This window comes from Lissotriton vulgaris, chromosome 4_1 (genome assembly GCF_964263255.1).
Source record: "Lissotriton vulgaris chromosome 4_1, aLisVul1.2, whole genome shotgun sequence".
NCBI lineage: Eukaryota > Metazoa > Chordata > Amphibia > Caudata > Salamandridae > Lissotriton > Lissotriton vulgaris.
The window spans coordinates 1,110,391,694-1,110,411,234 of NC_141691.1; positions in this window are offsets into that span (position 1 = coordinate 1,110,391,694).

The following is a 19,541-nucleotide window of genomic DNA, read 5'->3' on the forward strand; positions in this document are numbered from 1 at the left end:
AAGCTCCTGCAGTTAATGCTAGTGCTTGCTAGGCGAAGGGTAGCTATAACCTGGATGTGTCCATCTGGCTTAAAGATGTCCGAGAGTGGTCCCTAGCTGAACAAACACACATGCAACTCACCCGAAGGGATGAGAAACTGCAAGAAGACCTAATGGTTTGGCAGGTATTGTGTTCCTCAGGGTTGGCGGAGAAGAAGTCCTCCTCTCATGATACGTCTGATGGCGAGGAGATTGGGTTGGGTGAGGAAAGCGGACCTCCCCTTGCCGCGGAGTGAGGGTGACAGACCCCGGTTATATGCGCACTGGGACTCGATGTTATGCCCCATGTTTTCTCCTCACTGAAGAATGCTTCTGAATACTTATGTAACCCTATGGTATTTCCCCCACCCGATGCGACCATATGTGCTACGTGCCAATGATGACACCAGTGATATGTCTATGTACGCTGTATTGATGCCAATTTATTTTTTTTGTACTGTGCCATGAACTTATTACTAGGGGTAAACGCTAATAAAATTAATTAAAATGGCTTGTACTATACCCAAGGTACAATGCCTTATGCTAGCAGCAAATATTAGCGATTTCAAATATTGCCAATAACAAGTAGCAGCCAAAACAAAGTGCATTGTGCATTCAGTACAAAAAGTAAAATTCTAACAGTAAAAATTACAAATAATCTCCTGAAGTTAGTGATACTAAACAGTAACAATAAAAATTAAAGTGCAATGAACTTATTGCTAGTAATAAACTCCAGGAGAATTAAAGTGACCTGTGCTATGCTTAAAATACAATCCACAGTTATAGGGTAATTTTCAATATTAAATAAATACAAAACACCTTAAAATAGCCCACAAACTCCCTAAAAACATTTACAAACCTTATATCCTTACCATTTTTTCTAAATCCTTTTCACAACAGGAATTCCTTGGAAACCAAGATGGTTGGGAGCTGACGGAGGTGTAACAGAGATGATTATCACAACTAAATTCACTCAGCAAGCTCGGAAGTGGCGGTTTCCCGAAAGTGAATATATATACCCAGCGTATATTTTGCGAGCTGTAACCGCAGTGATTATATTAAGGAAACGCTGGGTTCACTACATTCAGAGTGACTCTGGGGCGCCAGCTTCCAATTTGAGGGGGTCAGTGCAGACACGAAGAGCAGTCACGAAGCCCAAAGAAGATGCTAGTGCCGGGCAGAAAAAAGAAAGAAAAGAAAAAGGCACCACCGGGAAGAGAGCCCTTAAGATCCGGATGAATGAAGAAAACATGATGAGGCAGCCTACCTTGATCGAAGCATTTTCAGGTATTCAGCTCTCAAATACCGATACAGGCTCCACCACGTACACACGTACACACAGGAGCTGGAGCCGGAGCCTGAGCCTGAGCTGCCGAGTGACGATCAGCTGAGTGACGATCAACTGGTCTCCGTGAGGCCGCAGGCTACAGAGACAGACCCAGAGCGGTGCACGGATGCAATGGTGGTGGAAGATGGGATTGCAATCAATCTGGCAACTCCGATGGAGGAGGTAGGCGTGCTGCGGGTGCCTGCTGATGGACTGTCTGAGACCCCCGGGAGACCAGCGTTGCCGGAGCTGGAGCGAGCATCAGGGACGGGTCAGAGCGAGTGGCCCAGGCACATCGAGGAACAGGCTCCCCAGGTATGGGGTAACAGCGGTACAGATTCAGGTAGCCTTGTTAAGCAGGTATCTACGGCTAATGAGGATACTAACTCTAACGCTGAGGGGTGAGCTAGGACCAAGAAGGGTACTATTAGTGGTCAAAGATCTGGAGAGGGGCCTGAAAGGCCTGAGACTGTGAGAGGCCCAGGAGTAGATGGCGATATGACAGTCGGTGTGAGTGCCCAAGTTGAGGAACGGCCTAAAATGGTCGGAACAACAACTCAGCAATCTGTTCAACCTAAAATACTCACTGGGTTAACTGTAACCACAATTGTGCCTTCCCTGCAAGTTTCTGTAGCCCGAACCCCTAAGATTGATATCGCATTGTCTGGCTCTCCCAGTGATGACTGCTTTTTCTCGGTAAACGACGCCGAAAGCAGGGACGATGAGTCAGATATAACATCCACCCCAGAAGAAAGTTGCTCAGATGTGTCTGGGGAAGACACCACCGATGGGGGTTCGGAGGAGAATACAGCACATAGGGCGAATGTGTATCGCAAAACGTGGACCACTAACAGTAAATCGCGAAATACCTTAAAAAGAGCTGAGAGCCCCTTGCAGGTTTCAAAAAAGCTGGACTGGGACTACTCTGCCACCTCTCAAATCTATCACGAGGGTGGGGCAAGCAATCATCAACAGTCACACCCGCATTCTCAGTCACATACTCCTGGCCAAGCCACTGCTATGGATATGTTGTATAGCATTCTGAAGCAGATGCAGTTAGAGGCCAGATCAGAAAGTCGGAGGGCGAAGCAGGCAAATAAAAAATTACAGGGGTCATTAAGGAAAGTTAACAAACTGTATGCTGATATGGCCTCTAGAGTCACGGAGGTAGAGGAGAGGACGGGCCAACTGGAAGATGAGGTTAACACATGGCAGAAATTCAGGCAGGAGCAGGAGGAGACGACTACTGACCTGCGATGGAAGCTCGAGGATTTTGAGAATCGCCAGCGGCAAAATAATATTAGACTTCTTGGTATTCCAGAAGGATTGGAAGGACAGGACATCCGGACGTTTGTGATTAATTTATTTAAGGGGGCCTTCCCAGAGATTAAGACCTGGAATTGGGAAGGGGAGGTGCAGCGCGCCCATCGCTTTTAATTTGTTCAAAAAAGAGGGCATCCGTCATCTGATAAGCCGAGAGCTATATTGGTTATGTAGGAAACTTCTTGCTGAGGCAAGAAATAATGGACAAAGCTAAACCAGAGGCAAGGCGTACTTTCAACGGGGTAACATTCTTTGCTAGGTCAGACTTTTGCCATGCCACAGTTAAGCGAAGGTGGCGAATGCAGCAGTTAAATAATCCATTTCAAAATGTGGGCTGCAAGGCATTTCTGCTTATTCCTTGTAGGTTGAAAGTAGTGTTAAAAGGGCATGCTCGATTCTTAATGTCAGAAGTCAAGGCTCAAGAGTATCTGGATGAGTTAAAGGGGAACAGAAGCCAAAACAATATGGTAGTTGCTGTTAGACAAGGAGCGTCAAAAGAGAATACAAAATGAAAGAGTTATATATCAGTGATATAATAAGGTAAAATATGACTCTGTCAAAAGGTGACTGTTAAAGTGCTGTCAAAATTCCTGAACATATTTAGGAGTATATTGGGGAATAAGCAAACAAGAAAGCTGAGTGCTGATAAGTCTATTGGTTTTAAACAAGAGAAAATGTATCTATTACAAGGGGGAAGGGGGAGGGGAGGGCGCTCTGGGCTAGGAGCTGTCACACTTGGGTCAGGATTGGCCTAATTGCCTGTAAAGGGGGGGCGGGGGGAGGGACGCAGGGGGGCAGGGTTGGGGGGGGCAGGTACAGGGCATGGTAAAAAGGCACAGCAGTTGGCAAAATGCAGGATTTCTATACAAAAGAGATCATATATGGGTTGGGCAGGGAAACAAAGACAGATGAAGGATGCTAGTACAAAGGAGATTCAGGGTACAACAATTTTGGTGTATGGATACTTATATGGACAGCAAGCATACATTATTAAATGGGAACCCGAGTAGGTACTTTGGAACGTGTGTGGATTAAATGATAGGCAGAAGAGGCAGCGGGTGGCAACACTATTGAAGACTATGAGGCCTGACTTTGTGTTTCTACAGGAAACTCATATTGAGGGAACAAACGCAGGGGTATTAGAACATCTAGGATTCAACCTCATTGCTTATTCAAAGCAAGGGACTAGAAATAGAGGCGTAGATATTTTAGCGAGGCGTACAGACATTATAATAAAAAGGAAATTGGAGGATCAATGGGGGAGATGGGTCTTGGTAGAATGCATGATTGGTGAGGAGTGGGTCACTTTAGTGTCTGTGTATGGCTCAACAGAAGATGATCCGGAGGCTTTGGAGTTTCTTGATCTTTGAATTATCTGCATGGTCCCCTCGGGTCATCCTCGCTGGGGATTTTAATATAAATGGGGCTGGTTATCTCTAGATGAATGGAAGAAATGCATACTCTGGGAGAAAGCAAAGGGTTTACAGAGCATTGACTAGCCTCATACACAATAATGCGCTCAATGATGCTTGGGGGTCTTTAAAACCGTACGATTTAGGATTTACTTATTATTCAGCTCCATATAGGTTGTGTGTAAGGTTGGACTATTTCTTTATATCAAACTCTTTGTTAGCCGGGACCAAGATCCAAAGACTGCCCAGGATCCTTTCTGATCACAACCCGTTGATTCTAACACTGACCATACCAATAAACCAAACGATAGAGAAGGTGTGGACGTTTGAAAGAGGCTTACTGAAAGATGATAATGACATTCAATACATGATGCAGTGGATCAAATCATTTTGTGAGATAAAAAGAGGGAGTGCTAATGTAGGGGTTGTTTGGGATGCTTTTAAAGCCGCTGTCCGGGGGGAAACTCTAAGCTTTAGTCTCTTTAAGCAAAAACAGGAGAGAATAAAAATGGTAAAATTAACAACGGTGGTAGAAGAAGCAGAGGGAGAGCTAGCCAGAGCTGTATCGGCAGGAGATCCGCTGGAAAAAATTCTGATTAAAGTAGCTAAAGCAAGAATGGAAGCAAATGAGAGTATTGCAGAGAAGGCTGCCTAGATATTTCTTATAAATAGAGAAAGATGCTAAGAGTATAGCGAGTCGGTAGGGCATACATTGGTAATTCGGGAAAGACAGAAGGCTGCCATAGGGGAGATTAGGGAGATTAAGGATGCTGCAGGAGATTCCCTAAAAGACACGGAGGGGATAAGGGAGGTCTTTAGGCAGTTTTATACCACACTGTATGATGCGGGACACCCTACAGATCTACATAAAATAAATGAGTATCTACATGACATACCGGGTGAGACACTTTTGGAAGAGGACAGAGAGACTTTAGATATACCTTGTGATATGGAGGAAGTTGAGTTAGCTATGCTAAGTCTTCCATCAGGCAAGGCCGCGGGTCCTGACCAACTTTCCAGCAGAGTTTTTCAAGACATTCTGGAGAATACTTAGGCAGGATCTTTTGATTACGATTCAACAGGCTCAGATTGGGGCATCTATACCAGCATCTTGGGCTGGCGCAGACATAGTAGTTATTTTAAAGAAAGGCAAGCCAGCTGATGAACCAGGGTCATACAGACCAATAACCTTGATGAATGCGGATAAAAACATCTTCTCTAAAATGTTGGCCCTAAGGTTTGCTAAAAAGATCGAGAGGTTGGTTAGTATCAATCAACATGGGTTTATACCCGGGAGAGGCACTACCCATCATACAAGGAAGGTTATCACTCTGTTTGATGCCACGGAGGTCCCAGGGGACCTGATGGCGGCAATGCTGTTGGATGCTGAGAAGGCGTTTGATCGGGTCTCCTGGGATTACTTGCGGATTATTTTAAAAAGAGCTGGGTTTGGAGTAGGCTTTATTGGAGCAATAAAAGTACTGTATACAACACCGACTGCCCGGGTACGTGTGAATGCAGGATATACTTTTCTACTTCAAATTAGGCATGGGACACGTAAGGGATGTCCGTGTTCGCCATTGTTATTTGCCCTGTATATGGACCCGTTCATACGCAAAATTGAAGCCAACAATAGTATCCCCCCAATTAAAACACAAAGGGGGGACTGTAAAATACTGGCGTATGCAGATGACGTGGTGATAGTTACATCCGATCCCACAGAGGCTATAAGGGAAGTGGAGGTGGAGGCTTCACAGTTTGGTCAGATATCAGGCTATGCCTTAAACACTTCTAAAACACAAATCATTCAGAACAACAATGCGGGCTGTAACGATCCACGGGTAGTGTCAGCAGGTACATATTTAGGGGTTATAATTACGGCAGATTTAGACAAATTAGTGGAATTGAATATAGCCCCAATAATTAGTAAAACTAAAAGGGATCTAGACAGATTGCACACTTTACATTTGTCAATAGTGGGGCGGGTAAACATAATTAAAATGATTTTCTTGCCGAAATTTTTGTATATTTTTAGGGCAATTCCGTTGTTATTTGAGTCAAAATGGTTTAAGATTTTGGAATATACAATAAATAGATTTATATGGGCGCAAGGCAAGACAAAAAGGGCAATGAGATTCATGGTGTTACCTAGGGAGAGAGGAGGGTGGGATTTACCGGATATGAAATTATATTATTGGGCAGCAGCATTGCAATATATGTCTGGTTTACTTGGAGGTGCAGAAATTGAAGGGCAAGACCCGCTGGGCACCGTTGCCATTTATGCATTGGTCTTAGGCACCGAGGCAGAGAACGTTTTCTTGAAAAAAACAGACTCTTCTTATTATAAAAGAACTAAATTTAAGACCGTGCTGGCGGCTTATAATATTTGGAAGACTTTTGCGAAAAGATTTGGATTAGGGAAATATAATAGGTATACTAGGGTGAAGGATAATGAGACACTCCCACGCGATATTTTTTCAGATATGGTGTTTTCAGAATGGGGTAGACATGGAATAAACAAATTGGGAGATATGATTGGGACACAGGGAATGCTGTCATTCTCTGAAATTTGACTCAAATATGATTTGGATCAAAGACATTTCATTAAGTTTTTACAAGTTAGGAGTTTCACGGTGGCAAAGAAAGGAGATCCGAGTGGGTTTAATACAAACTCAATACTGGAGGTGATTCAGGGAGGAGTAGGGGGTACAATTAAAAGACTATATGCAGTGACCCACCGTCAACAAGATTGGGCCATACTGGGGATGTTAGTGGCAAAACGTAATATTGCCAGACTATGGGGATCTAGCGTACTGCCCACACTGCGAGACTGGTGTAAGGACATGGACGAAGCGATGGTGGCTGAAAAGGCGGTATTTGTCCATCGGGGATGCCCCGAAAAATGGGGGCAAATCTGGGGGGCCTGGAACAAATTTAGGGGTGACATATGTGAGCCACCACGAGTTTACCCGGATGAGTGTCTTTCTGATTAAAGGTTTGATCTAAAGTTTACATAAGCCAACATGGAACTCTTTTGGCTGTGATGAACCCTGTCCCACTGCTTATCGCGCCTCATAATGTGAGATTGGGTTTATGAACATAACATCAATGTTACTAAAGCTGCAGACTTGAACGTTGTTTAGTCACCTTTGAGGGACTGAACATGATTACCGTGGTTTTATTTTTAATGTGGGGTTTGTTGTTTGTTTTAAAAATCTTAGACCTAAGCCATGTGCTGTATTTACATTCTTACCATCATTTTGCTATATATTTTCATCCGCCGCCGGACCCATGGGTTGTCGGCTCAAAGGCCGTGTTCTCAGTATGATGACATATAGGTTGTGTTACCATTGCGGCCGGCCCTGGGGGTTGTAGGCCCTACATTGTGTATTCCTATTCATGTACAATAAAGGTCTTAAAAAAAAGACTATGTGCAGAGTTAGCAAAGAATAAAGTAGATGATTTGGAGAAGCAGGAACAGAAATGGATGCATAAGTTGGGTATAGCAAAAGAGACTTTTCATCTGTCTTTAACGTGGGGTGAGGAAATCCTCTGCTCAGCTTCATTCCAGGCGCAACATTTTAAAACCCTATACTCACTATATTATACTCCGGCTAGGATAGCGCAGTGGGGGGAAATATTGGAATTACTTGCCCCAGGTGCAGTTCAGAACAAGCGGATATTGTGCATATGTTTGCGTCCTGTACCCATTTACAAACGATACGGGAAGAAATTGAGGTATTCTTAAAAAGATCTCTAGGAATAGAAGTAGAAATTAACACCACAAATAATCATCTTCGGGGTAGTGGATGCAGGATTACACCTAGAATATAGCTACTTCCTATTTGTGGCTATGGCAATATTGCGGTTAGCAATTGCATCTGCATGGCTGGATAAAATACCTCCAACTTATCAGGAATGGTTAGGCAGGCTCTTGTCAGCATATAACCTAGAAAAAGCGATATACGCAAGGAGAGGGAGAAGGGGGAAAATGTTAGGGTTGAGAATATGGAGCCCGGTAATGAAATGGAGGGAACGAGAAGCTGAGCTTAATCTATGAATGCAGTTGATGACTTAGTGATTATATATGAAATGTCGAGTTTGATTCATATGCTTTTTCCTCTTTTTGTGTGTCCTTGGTCACTCCATTTTCCTTATTGTTACCCTTCCTTTTTTTTCTTTTTTTTTCTCTTTCTTTCGAAATATCATGATGGGTTAAGTAAAATGGTAATAGAATTGTTAAAAAGAGGACATATTTATCTAATAAGTTATGTCTCTGAGATTGTCATGAATGTTAATATGTAATTGAAGTGCCATGCCTTGTACCAAGATAAAGGGGGTAAAATAATCAAGTAATCGAGTATTCACCTTGCGAGATCTCAAGCAAGCACAACTTTGCTAATGAGCCCTCTTCTGCTCGAGATAATGATAGTAAGGACTTTAAAAATGTAGATTGTCGGGCCAATAACTGATTCTTTAAGCCAAATTCAAGTTTTATATTGGCACAACTAATATATCTGGGAATCCTAAAAACAGATTTATAGGTCCTTAATTCTATGACATCGAGCAGTCTCGCATCTTTGCACCGAAAGATTATAGAACCGTAGTCCAAAGATGGGATTAACTTTGCTCTCATCACCCTCATTAGATGATCATAATTAGGGCATGATAGCTTATCCCTCAGTTTTCTAAAGGCAAATGCAAGCGAGGTGCCCCTAGCTTCAAGGTTATTAAAATGCTGCCTAAATATCACACCCTCATCAAATGTAATTCCCAAATATTTATATGATTTGACATTTTTTGATAACCAAACCATAAATCATCCATTCTTTTACTCCTAGTTTGCCTTTTCCCACTGTCATTATTATTATTTTTTTAATGTTAATTGTTAAACCATTTTGTGTAATATAAGTATTGAAAGAATCTATTAATCTTTTTAACCCTATAGCCATTTGGCTCAATAAGATGGTATCGTCTGCATAATGCAAATATTTGATCTCTTTACCAAACACAGAGGGGGAGTGCGCATTAGCATTATTAAAATGGGCTGGGAGATCAGACATAAAAAGATTAAAAAGGCAAGGATCCAAAACACAACCTTGTTTCAAGCCGACATTAGTTGCTAGGCGACGTGTTGTATGTCTACCGACACCAATTTTGATCTGTACCCAGGTGTCTGAGAATAATAATTTAATAATTTCTAAAAGTGTTTCAGATATACCCCAATTAATTGACTTCCACCAAAGAACATTTCGGGGCACAGAATCAAAAGCGGCTTTTAGGTCAATAAAACAAATATACAATTTTTGTTTCCTACTTTTGCCTATTTCGCCTAATAGTGTTAATAAAATCAAATTAGTATAAGTTGATTCTCCTTTTCTAAAACTAGTTTGTAAATTAGGAATCAACTCCTCTCTTGTGGCCCATGATTCCAATTCATCCAGCAGAGAGCTGGCAAAAATTTTCGCATCTACATCTGTAAATGTTATTAAGCGATAGTTTGCCGGATTGTCCTGGGGGCCACTTTTATATATTGGTTGAATGATACTTCCCTACCATGATAGCGGAATAAGGCCTGATTTAAGTACATCATTAAACAGGAGCGTTAATAGCTCTGGCCAGTTCCTTCATTTTGCTTTAAATATGGCATTCAGAATTCCATTAGGGCCTGGCGCTCCATTAGATCTAATCTTATTTATCACTTTTTTTACTTTATAGACCGACCATGGCTCAATATCAACACAGCTTTGTAGGTCATAGGCACTAACATGTGTCCCTCCATTTATTGTCTCGTGTAGGTAGTGATGTCTATTATTTTTACCATTGTCACACTGTGGGCTTCGAGGAGCAATTTTCAGATTAAAAAAGTTTACCCAACTTAATTCATCAGCATCTGACAATATTACTTCTGTTATTACCATTTTCAAAGTTGTTAATAATGCTCCAAAATAGCCGCAAATCTTTAGATTTGCAAGCATAATGTAACTTAGACTATGTTGCTTCATAATATGCTTGCTTGGCTTTCCAAATTTCATTCTTATATCCCCTTTTCAATTCTCTAATTTTGAGGGATATAAAAAAAAATGATGACTCTTTTTCTTTCCTATACAATGATCGTATTGTGTTAATAAGACTTCTTTTAAGGTATAGTAAGCAGTGAGAATACCACCCTGGATTCTTAGGGTTTAGGGTTATACCCCTAGAGGGTTTCTGATTCGAGAAATTAACCAAAAGCACGGCACATAAGCGTGGCCAGAGAGCAACCATGGGTTTCCCTTCAGCATTTGTAACCTGCACATCTTGAATTAAACGAGAAAGTACTTCTAAAATATCATTCTCCGTTTTACCATTCCATAATAACCTTTTAAGGTTAAAAGGGATAGGAGCAGTTTTAATTATTCTGGTTTCAGGCAGATGTTCAAGTGGAAAATCAAAAAAGATAACTTGAGGATTGTGATCACTCTCAATCCTTGGGACTATCTGATAACTTTGAACTAAATTAAATAATTTCTAAAACATTATTGTATAATCTATTATGGAAGAACTACCTATTTTATTAAATGTGGGTATATTATCACCACCATGCATAATCTTTAAATTATATTTTATGAACTCACAATTTGTCCATTGAGCTAAGCATTTTAAATCAATTATCCGCTTTTTATATGAAACAAGATGCATATTAAAATCGCCTGAAATAATGATCATTGAATCTAAATGATCAAAATATAACACTTTCACCATTTCCCATAGGTGAGTAATTTGCGTGGATCTAACCTTTTTTTAGAACTCAAATAAACATTTAAAAGAATAATCGATTGACTAGCAATTAATTTAATACACTGTATCCATTTAACCTGGAGGTCAATTTTGAAGTGTTCAGCTTTAAGACTCAGGAAAACATATATAGAGAGGCCACCACTTGGGCGACCCGTAGAGGCCTCACGAGTTGCCACATTCAAATATTAAAAATAACCGATGAGGGGTTTGCTACACCTATTCCAATTTTCTTGTAAAATTAACATATCAAAAGTTTTTAAAAAGTGTATGACATTTGGGTCCTCAATAAGTGATTTTAGACCATTTGTGTTCCAGGAACAAAGTTTAAAAGGGTTTAATGCTTTTTCAAGAGATGGTCGGCATCAATCGTTCTACCCAGAATTTGCATTTGTTAATATTGCCGGAAGTCAACTCCAATCATCAACTGGATCGGAGACTTTCTTTAACTCCTCACATGATCGTAAACCAGGCTGATAGCTCCTGATCTTAATGGCGCATGCCAAATTTAACTCTGAAGATGGACCTGAAGCACCTTTCAACACTCTCACCTGTGATGCCCTGACTATTTTTTTGTCCTCCTTCTTTGGAACCGGGCTACACAGTGACTTAATTGGGATTACCAACGTTGGAAATCGTGGGCCTTGAAGTCTTCAAACTTTGATACCCCATTTCTCAAATACAATACAGTTAGCCATTATTTTATCAACAATTTCAATATTTAACCAGGTTGTAATCGTTATCTCCCTGTAGGCGTGGTCACAATCTTTCTGTAACTCTACACTTTCCAAATTGTCAGATACTACATCTTTCAGATCTGAAATTGCATGTAACAATTTAAAAATGTTTCTGCGGTTCAAAATATCACCAAAAGGGACAAACTAAGGTACTTTCTCACCCTCAGCATCCCCAATGCGGTCCCTCACCCACTCGTCATAGGGTAAGGGTAAGAGTATCCTGCAGCAATGGCTGGAATGGATCTAATTCTTACGGACTGGGACTTTCACAACGGTTCGAGTAGCTAGGAGGACTTGCTCGTGCCCCTTCCAGCGGGACCCTGAGCTCTTCTTCCGCTGGAAATTTCATAGCAACACTCAGACCACAGGCTGGATGTTATGACCAGGCCACTCTGGTATAGGTGGGAGTGGCTCACAAATCTGTTGGTGAATAGAACACAAATTTTCAGTTAACTGACACAGGTAATCTGTCAATAAAGGGTACTCAATCTCAGAAAACCCTCGCAGGTGCAGGACGCCCCAGACATTTGCTGGGCATCGAAACACAACCTCGTGGGGTGAGAATCCTGTCCTAGAATGTGCTGTAGTTCTCGTTGGCAAAAGAGCTAATGATAAAGCATCTAGCCACTGTAACCCTGTGGTTTCCTGAATCTTTGTCAACTTCAGTTTGAGAGTACCATTGTACTTCTCAACCAAACTTGCTGACTGGGGGTGATTCACAGCATGAAATTTATGTTTTATGTGTAAACCATCACAAACCTACTGGATAACCTTGGCATTGAAATGACTTCTGTGATCACTCCAGATCAAACGGGGCAATCCGAAGCGAGGAAAGAACTCTTTCAGGAGTACCTTTGCAGTCTCATTGGCTGTATTTTCTTTAGTGGTCGTAGGCCTCAACCCATTTACTGAACGCACAAACAACCACTGACACATACTTCAAATTATTGACTCTGTCCATCTCTATGAAGTCCATTCGAAGGACCTCAAAAGGGACAGAGGGAGGTGCAAAATTGCCGGGTAGTGTAGGGGTACCCTTGCCAGGATTGTGCATCCTGTACACTATGCAGTAATTCACTAAATATGCAGCTGTCTTCGAAATGTTGGAAAACAACACTAGGTGTGGGCTTCCCAGAGTAAGGCCAAGCCACTCGATAACTAAATAACTGAACAAGTGCCAATACTGTTATTTCTAGTTTACAAACCTTGAATTCTACATAAAAAGAATCAAACTTAATGTGGGTTCTAGACTTAGGAATCAGTCCGAATGAATCACTTTATTTTTCATATATGTTTTGCAATTTTATGTTGGTTAAGATTCACCAAATTTCACAATTCATATAGAAGGAGCAATACAAAAACACAATTTCATAAAAAAACTATTTCATAAAAAAACAAACTTCATCATTTACTTTCATACATTGTTGATCAACATAAACATTCCAATCTCACACTCTCACACATACCTAACACACATTTCCTTATTTACAATTAAATATAACAAAGCACAAATTATTAAGACCAAAGATAGTTATTTGATTAGTTTGAAAATTCTTGTCACATAGGTGATTATTTTTTGAAGAATCTTATGGTGTAGAAGAGCGGTCTACGCGTTTCGAACCCCTAATTAGTTGGGGGTTCTCATCAGGACCTCATAGCTTGAGACTGGAGTTAGCCCTACTTCGTGCAATACCCGACGTGGACAAATGACTTCAGGGTCCTCCTGTAATGTGTAGGAAATTTTGTAGTTGTTTGTATTCCTATGAAGATTCAAGGTGCCAAAAGTTGATTCTGGAACCTTCGTGTGGGAAGCGCTCTCTGTAACGCAGTTTATCTTCTTCACCGGCGTGTTGATTAACTGGACAATTAATCAACACGCCGGTGAAGACGATAAACTGTGCTGGCACCTCGAATCTTCATAGGAAAACGAACAACTACAAAATTTCCTACACATTAAGGAGCACCCGGAAGTCATTTGTCCATGTCGGGTATTGCACGAAGTAGGGCTAACTCCAGTCTCAAGCTATGAGGTCCTGATGAGAACCCCCACTAATTGGGGGTTCGAAACACGTAGACCGCTCTTCTACACCATAAGATTCTTCAAAAAATAATCACATATGTGACAAGAATTTTCAAACTAATCAAATAACTATCTTTGGTGTTAATAATTTGTGCTTTGGTATATTTAATTGAAAATAAGGAAATGTGTCAGGTATGTGTGAGAGTGTGAGATTGGAATGTTTATGTTGATAAACGATGTATGAAAGTAAATAATGAAAAGTGTTTTTTTATGAAATAGTTTTTTTTATGAAATTGTGTTTTTGTATTGCTCCTTCTATATGAATTGTGAAATTTGGTGAATCTTAACCAACATAAAATTGGACAAAAAAAAGAAAAATAGATTCATTCAGACTGATTCCTAAGTCTAGAACCGACATTAAGTTTGATTCTTTTTGTGTAGAATTCAAGGTTTGTAAACTAGAAATAACAGTATTGGCACTTGTTCAGTTGTTTAGTCTTCGAAATGTTGTCATTCCTCCATAAGGGGTCTAACAACTTGCAAATACGCTTAGCACTGATATGGCTGGGCTATGAGCCATCATGACTACAGGAAGAACGTATGCTTCTGGCAACATTCATATCTGCTTCCCTGACTTGTCAATCCAACATCCCTCATCGTTCAAGTTTGCTGCACTTTCTTGCCACAATGCTAATTCCTCCACTGTGGCCTCACTCTGTATTTCCTTCACATTCTCAAGTGTATCCTCAAACATGGTGACCTCGGGCACCCACCTAGTGGCACTTGCTACAAAAATGATTTTTTATCTTAGTTCGGGTTGTTTCCTTAGCTGTCTGATCTGCAAAGGTGTTCCCCTTACCCACATCGTTGGTGACTTTCCTATGGGCGCTGCAGTTCACTATTGCCAATTTCTTAGGGAGTCTCAAAGTGGACAGAAGAATATATACCAGGGGGCTGTGTTGAATTTTCGTCCCATAGGAAGTAAGGAACCCTCTCTCTGCCCAGAGCCGCCCAAAATTATGGGCGACCCCAAAGGCGGACTGACGTCAGTGTAAATATTAACAACTAGTCCCCCACTCAATTCACAGGCTCGAATAAGGGCAATGAGCTCTGCAGCTTGGCCCGACTGATAGGGAACTTGTGATGTCTCAAGTATGCAGTGTAGTAATGGTGTACTGAGCAGTGATAGTGCCATCTGATAATTTAAAGCAAGAGCCATCGACATATAGTCCCCTTTGAGAGTCAGATAAGGGAACATTAGTCAGGTCTACCCGTCCTTTCATCTCTTCTTCTGACAAGAAAATACAATGATGTATGTCAATTTCCTCATTCTCAGTAGGAAGGGGTAGTAACGTGGCTGGATTCAGAGTGGCACAGTGTTTATTTGTAATGTGCTTTGCAAAGAGCGTTAGCTCGTAGCCTGTCAGATGTGCACTGGTGAGGTGCTGTGTGCTTGTCTTATTCAAAAGGGTATCCACAGCATGGGGTACCATAACTGTGAGGTCAGTATCCAGCACGAGTCCAGCCGATTGTCTTATTGAGACAGCCACAGCGGCGACCGCTCTTAGACAGTTTGGGAGGGCTTGTGTGACAGAGTCAGGCACCGCAGAGAAATAAGCAAATGGTTGTTGCTTATCGCCAAATGTTTGTGTTAAAACAGAAAGCGCACAACCACCCATCTGATGGACGTACAATACAAAGCATTTAGTGTAGTTAGGGTACCAAGCAATGGAGCCAAGCAAAGCACAGTTTTTAATTGCTCAAAAGACTGCTGATACTCTGGCGCCCAAGGCAGGGGTTCATGCACATCTTTTAGTGTTAACACAAGCAGGGGCTTAATAGGCAGCGAATAGCCAGGTATCCACTGCCTGCAATAGGAAGTGATACCTATGAAAGCGTGCACATCTTTATGAGTTTGTGGAACAGGCAAGTCAAGTCAAAAACTTTATTCGGAAACATGTAAATCATGTCCATAAAAGTACATACATACAATACATGTTAAAAGGAAAAATACACTTGACAATCGCAATCCGCTAAAAATACAGTAAGATACATATAACATGTCAGATAATGCACTTTTTTAAAAAAGTTTCCAATAAATAAATTACTTTAAAATTATTAGCTTAAAAATTCATGCTTTTCCTAGAGCTGATGGCCCTGAGTATATAACTAGCCGTATAAAAACAGATGTCAGGGTGATGCAAAAGAAAAAGTAACTTCATTGCCGCTTTGATGGTTCTTGCTCCAAATTTAATAAATAAAGGTTTTAAAAAGAATTTACGATATTCACTGTACAGGTTACATACAAGTAGAAAGTGCTCTGTGCTTTGTTCTGAAAAGTTGTCGCACCGACATGGACCTATAGGGCGCATCTTAATCTCAGGAAATGTAACCAATAGGTGGACCGTACCCATCCTCATCCTGGTGAGGACAAACCGATGTTGCCCTTTGGTCACCTGGGGGAGGTAGGGGTGTAGGCCCACAAATTCGTTCAGTTGATTGTAACGTATACAGGTGGAAAGTTTGAGATCATCCGTAGCTCGTCTTTCTGCACAATGATTTAAAAAGATTGATTTCAGACTCTCTTTAGAGAGATCCGAGGCAGAACAGTGATCTAATGTAACGTTTAACCCAAACACACTAGAAAAGGATTCAATTGTGTATTTAATCCATGGGATTTTGAGAAAATAGTCTAGACGTAAACAATCCTCAATGATAGCCCTGTTAAATGAGGTTTCGTCTTTCATCCAGACCGAACGCCATAACATCAAAGGTCTCAACAATAATAGATCATTTAGATGTTGTAGTCCTAATTCTTTGTGAACCAGACTATTAGCAGTGGATGTCGGGAGACACAATAATTTTTTCAAAAATGTATTCTCTTCTACCTGTAAAGGTTCTACCCTGGATACCCCCCAAACCCCTGCTCCGTAGAGAGCAGCCGAGAGACACCTGGCTTCAAAGATCTTAAGCATTACCTTAGGCCTTCTACTACCTAATTTACTTGCAAAAGCAAATATTCCATTGGCACTCCTGGTCATTTTGTCGCGCACCACTTTGTGCTCGACATCCCAGCGACCGTTTTTGGAAAAGGTAACCCCCAGGTAGCAGAAATTTTCCACACACTGCACCACTTGGCCATCAATGTGATACCTATAGGGCTTTTTAGTTTTGACATTACTAGCTCCACACTCCATCACATATGTCTTGCTCTTGTTAATGACCAGCTTTCTTTTTTCTATAAAGGCCACAAATTTGTCCATCAAGAGCTGTAGACCCCGGGGGGTCCTAGAGAGCAACACAGCGTCGTCCGCATAGAGTAACACGGGGATGGTACTTGTGTTTACTCTAGGGGCGTCCGCTGGTGCCCTCTTAAGGATCAAGTCTACTTCATTGATAAATAGAGTGAAAAGCAGGGGTGCCAGAACGCACCCTTGTCTAATACCTCTCCTGACCCAGAATTTATCTGTACATTCGCCCGAAGGCCCATACCGGACACTCGAGCTAAGTCTCTCGTACAGGCGGGCCAGAAAATATATAATTTCCCTAGGTGCTCCCATTTCTAGCAAGGTAGTCCATAGTATGGCGTGATCCACCAGGTCAAAAGCGCTGCTCAAGTCAGCGAAACAAAGGTAGAGTGACCCATTTTTTGCTCGGGTATATTTCCCTATCAGGAGTTCCAGGTTTAAACATTGTTCAATGCAACCTCTTCCTTTCCTAAACCCGTATTGGCAGTCTGTCATTATCTGATTAGACTCTGCCCACTCTTCTAATCGGACGAGGAGTACACGGCTCATAATCTTGACGGACGAATCCAGCAATGAGATTGGCCGGTAGTTTTTGACGTTTCCTCGGTCCCCTTTCTTGTGAATCGGAACTATTATTGATTCAGACCAAGTGCACGGGATAGTACAGTGAACAGCAGCATTAAAAACTTTGACTAGTACTGGCCCCCAAGTCTCAGGTGCAAATTTGTATACATCAACTGGGACACCGTCGGGTCCCTGGGCCTTTCCGCCCTTACTGGCCCTGATACTACTTAGGACCTCCTGTAAGGTGATATCTAGGCTAAGTACTGGCCAAGAGCAACTTATCGGCAACACTACCGTTTTAGGATTAAAAATGCCAGAAAAATGCTGTACCCATGATTCCTTACCTACGTTTGAGGTCAACACGGGGAGTTTGTCATCTTTTAAAAAGGGGCTGTTAACTGCTGCCCAGAAAAGAGTACAGTTATTCGAAACAGCCGCTTGATCAAAACGCTCCCAAGCTTCCTCACGTAGTTCAGCTTTCCTTTGCTTAAGAGCTGAATTATAGTCAAATCTAAGCTTAGCTACGACTGTTTTATCTCTAGGTTTAATGGTTAATGCCTTTTTTAGAGTCTTCAGTGCCACAGTACATGCATTATTGAACCATCCCCTTGCTTTATTGTTAGAATTTCCAGAAGCCCTAGTAAACTTATCACTAATAAAAACATTGATTTTTGTAAAGCGAAAAATACAGGCCTCCATATTTGATTTCTCATCAGTAATTGATGTGATGTCATTTAAGCAGCCTGAGATAATGCAATTTGAAGTTACTTCAGCCTTATCCCCGGCCCACCTTATTCTGAATCCGTTCGGCCTATGTACCTCAATGTTTGTGATAGGGCTACTATCTGGAGTTATGCAAGCTTCCCAAAACCTAGTTTCAATAACAAGACAGTTATGATCACTAACCATGTGGTCTACAACCTTGACACCAGAACTAAAAATAGCTAGTTCGGAAGACATGCAAATAAAATCAATTACAGTGTTCGCCCCTCTCCCTACAAAAGTTGGCAAGCTATCACCCTTCTCGTCCTGCTCAATCTCTATGATCTCCATATCGTGGGCCAGTAGGAAAGAGTTCAGGGTTTCTCTGTGTTGGAAATGTGTGGCTGGCTCTCCAACACGGTTCAATGTGCCACACAACTTTTGATTAGAGAGTGGGCAAACAGAAATATTAAAATCTCCAACATATATGAACTCAAAAACTGTATTAGAAGCTTTCATCAATTGTTTGATTGCGACGTCTAATTCTAAAATAACCAGATATCTACTAGCATCAAAAACATTATTATACATATTTATCAACAGAATGTTTTTGTCTGCCTCATCAGCTAACCACAGCAGTTGGGAGTTATTGCCCATGGTGATATGCTCCTTCACCCTAATTCGCATTTTCACAGAAATCAGAGTCAGCAAACCACCTTTGGCCCTCCCTGAGGTAGTTGCTACTGCTGGTAGCTCATATGCTACAAAACCATCAAGGCCCTTAAAATTTAAACACCAGGTCTCTTGTAAACAAAGGATATCAAATGTTCTAATTAGTTCTAACCACCCTAATACTTCAAATTTAGAAACTAGTCCTGCTATATTCCAACTGGCAATGTGGCAAGATGTTGATGCCCCCTTTACGGTATTACAAAAAGTACCCACAGACTTAGGCAATGTACCACCTATAGAATTTCGGGACTGGTTTAAGTCTACTCCTACGAACGCTTCGGCAATCTCGTGACTAACCTCTTGTCAATCGCAGTTATTAAGACCAGACAGGGCATCAAATCTGTTATGTAATAGCAGGCTTGGTACTAGGGGAGAAGCCCAGCGGTTATGCATATTTAAGTTGTTGTCCCATCCTAGTGCTGGCGTTTTTGGCAGGGTTACATTATGCTGTTCCCTGTAGAAGAATTTTAATGTTAGGGGAACCACCGTACCTCTTCTACGCTGAGGCGGAAGAATATGTGTTAAGACATTTGGAAGTACATCGGGGTGTGCAAATGTTACCGCCACACAGTCCCCTTTAAATCTTTTGGGGCGATTCCCTATCCAAGGGACACGTTTAACTGTTTTAATATCATGCGCCAGTTGCTGTAACCCTCCAGGTGCTAACCTCATGTTACCTGA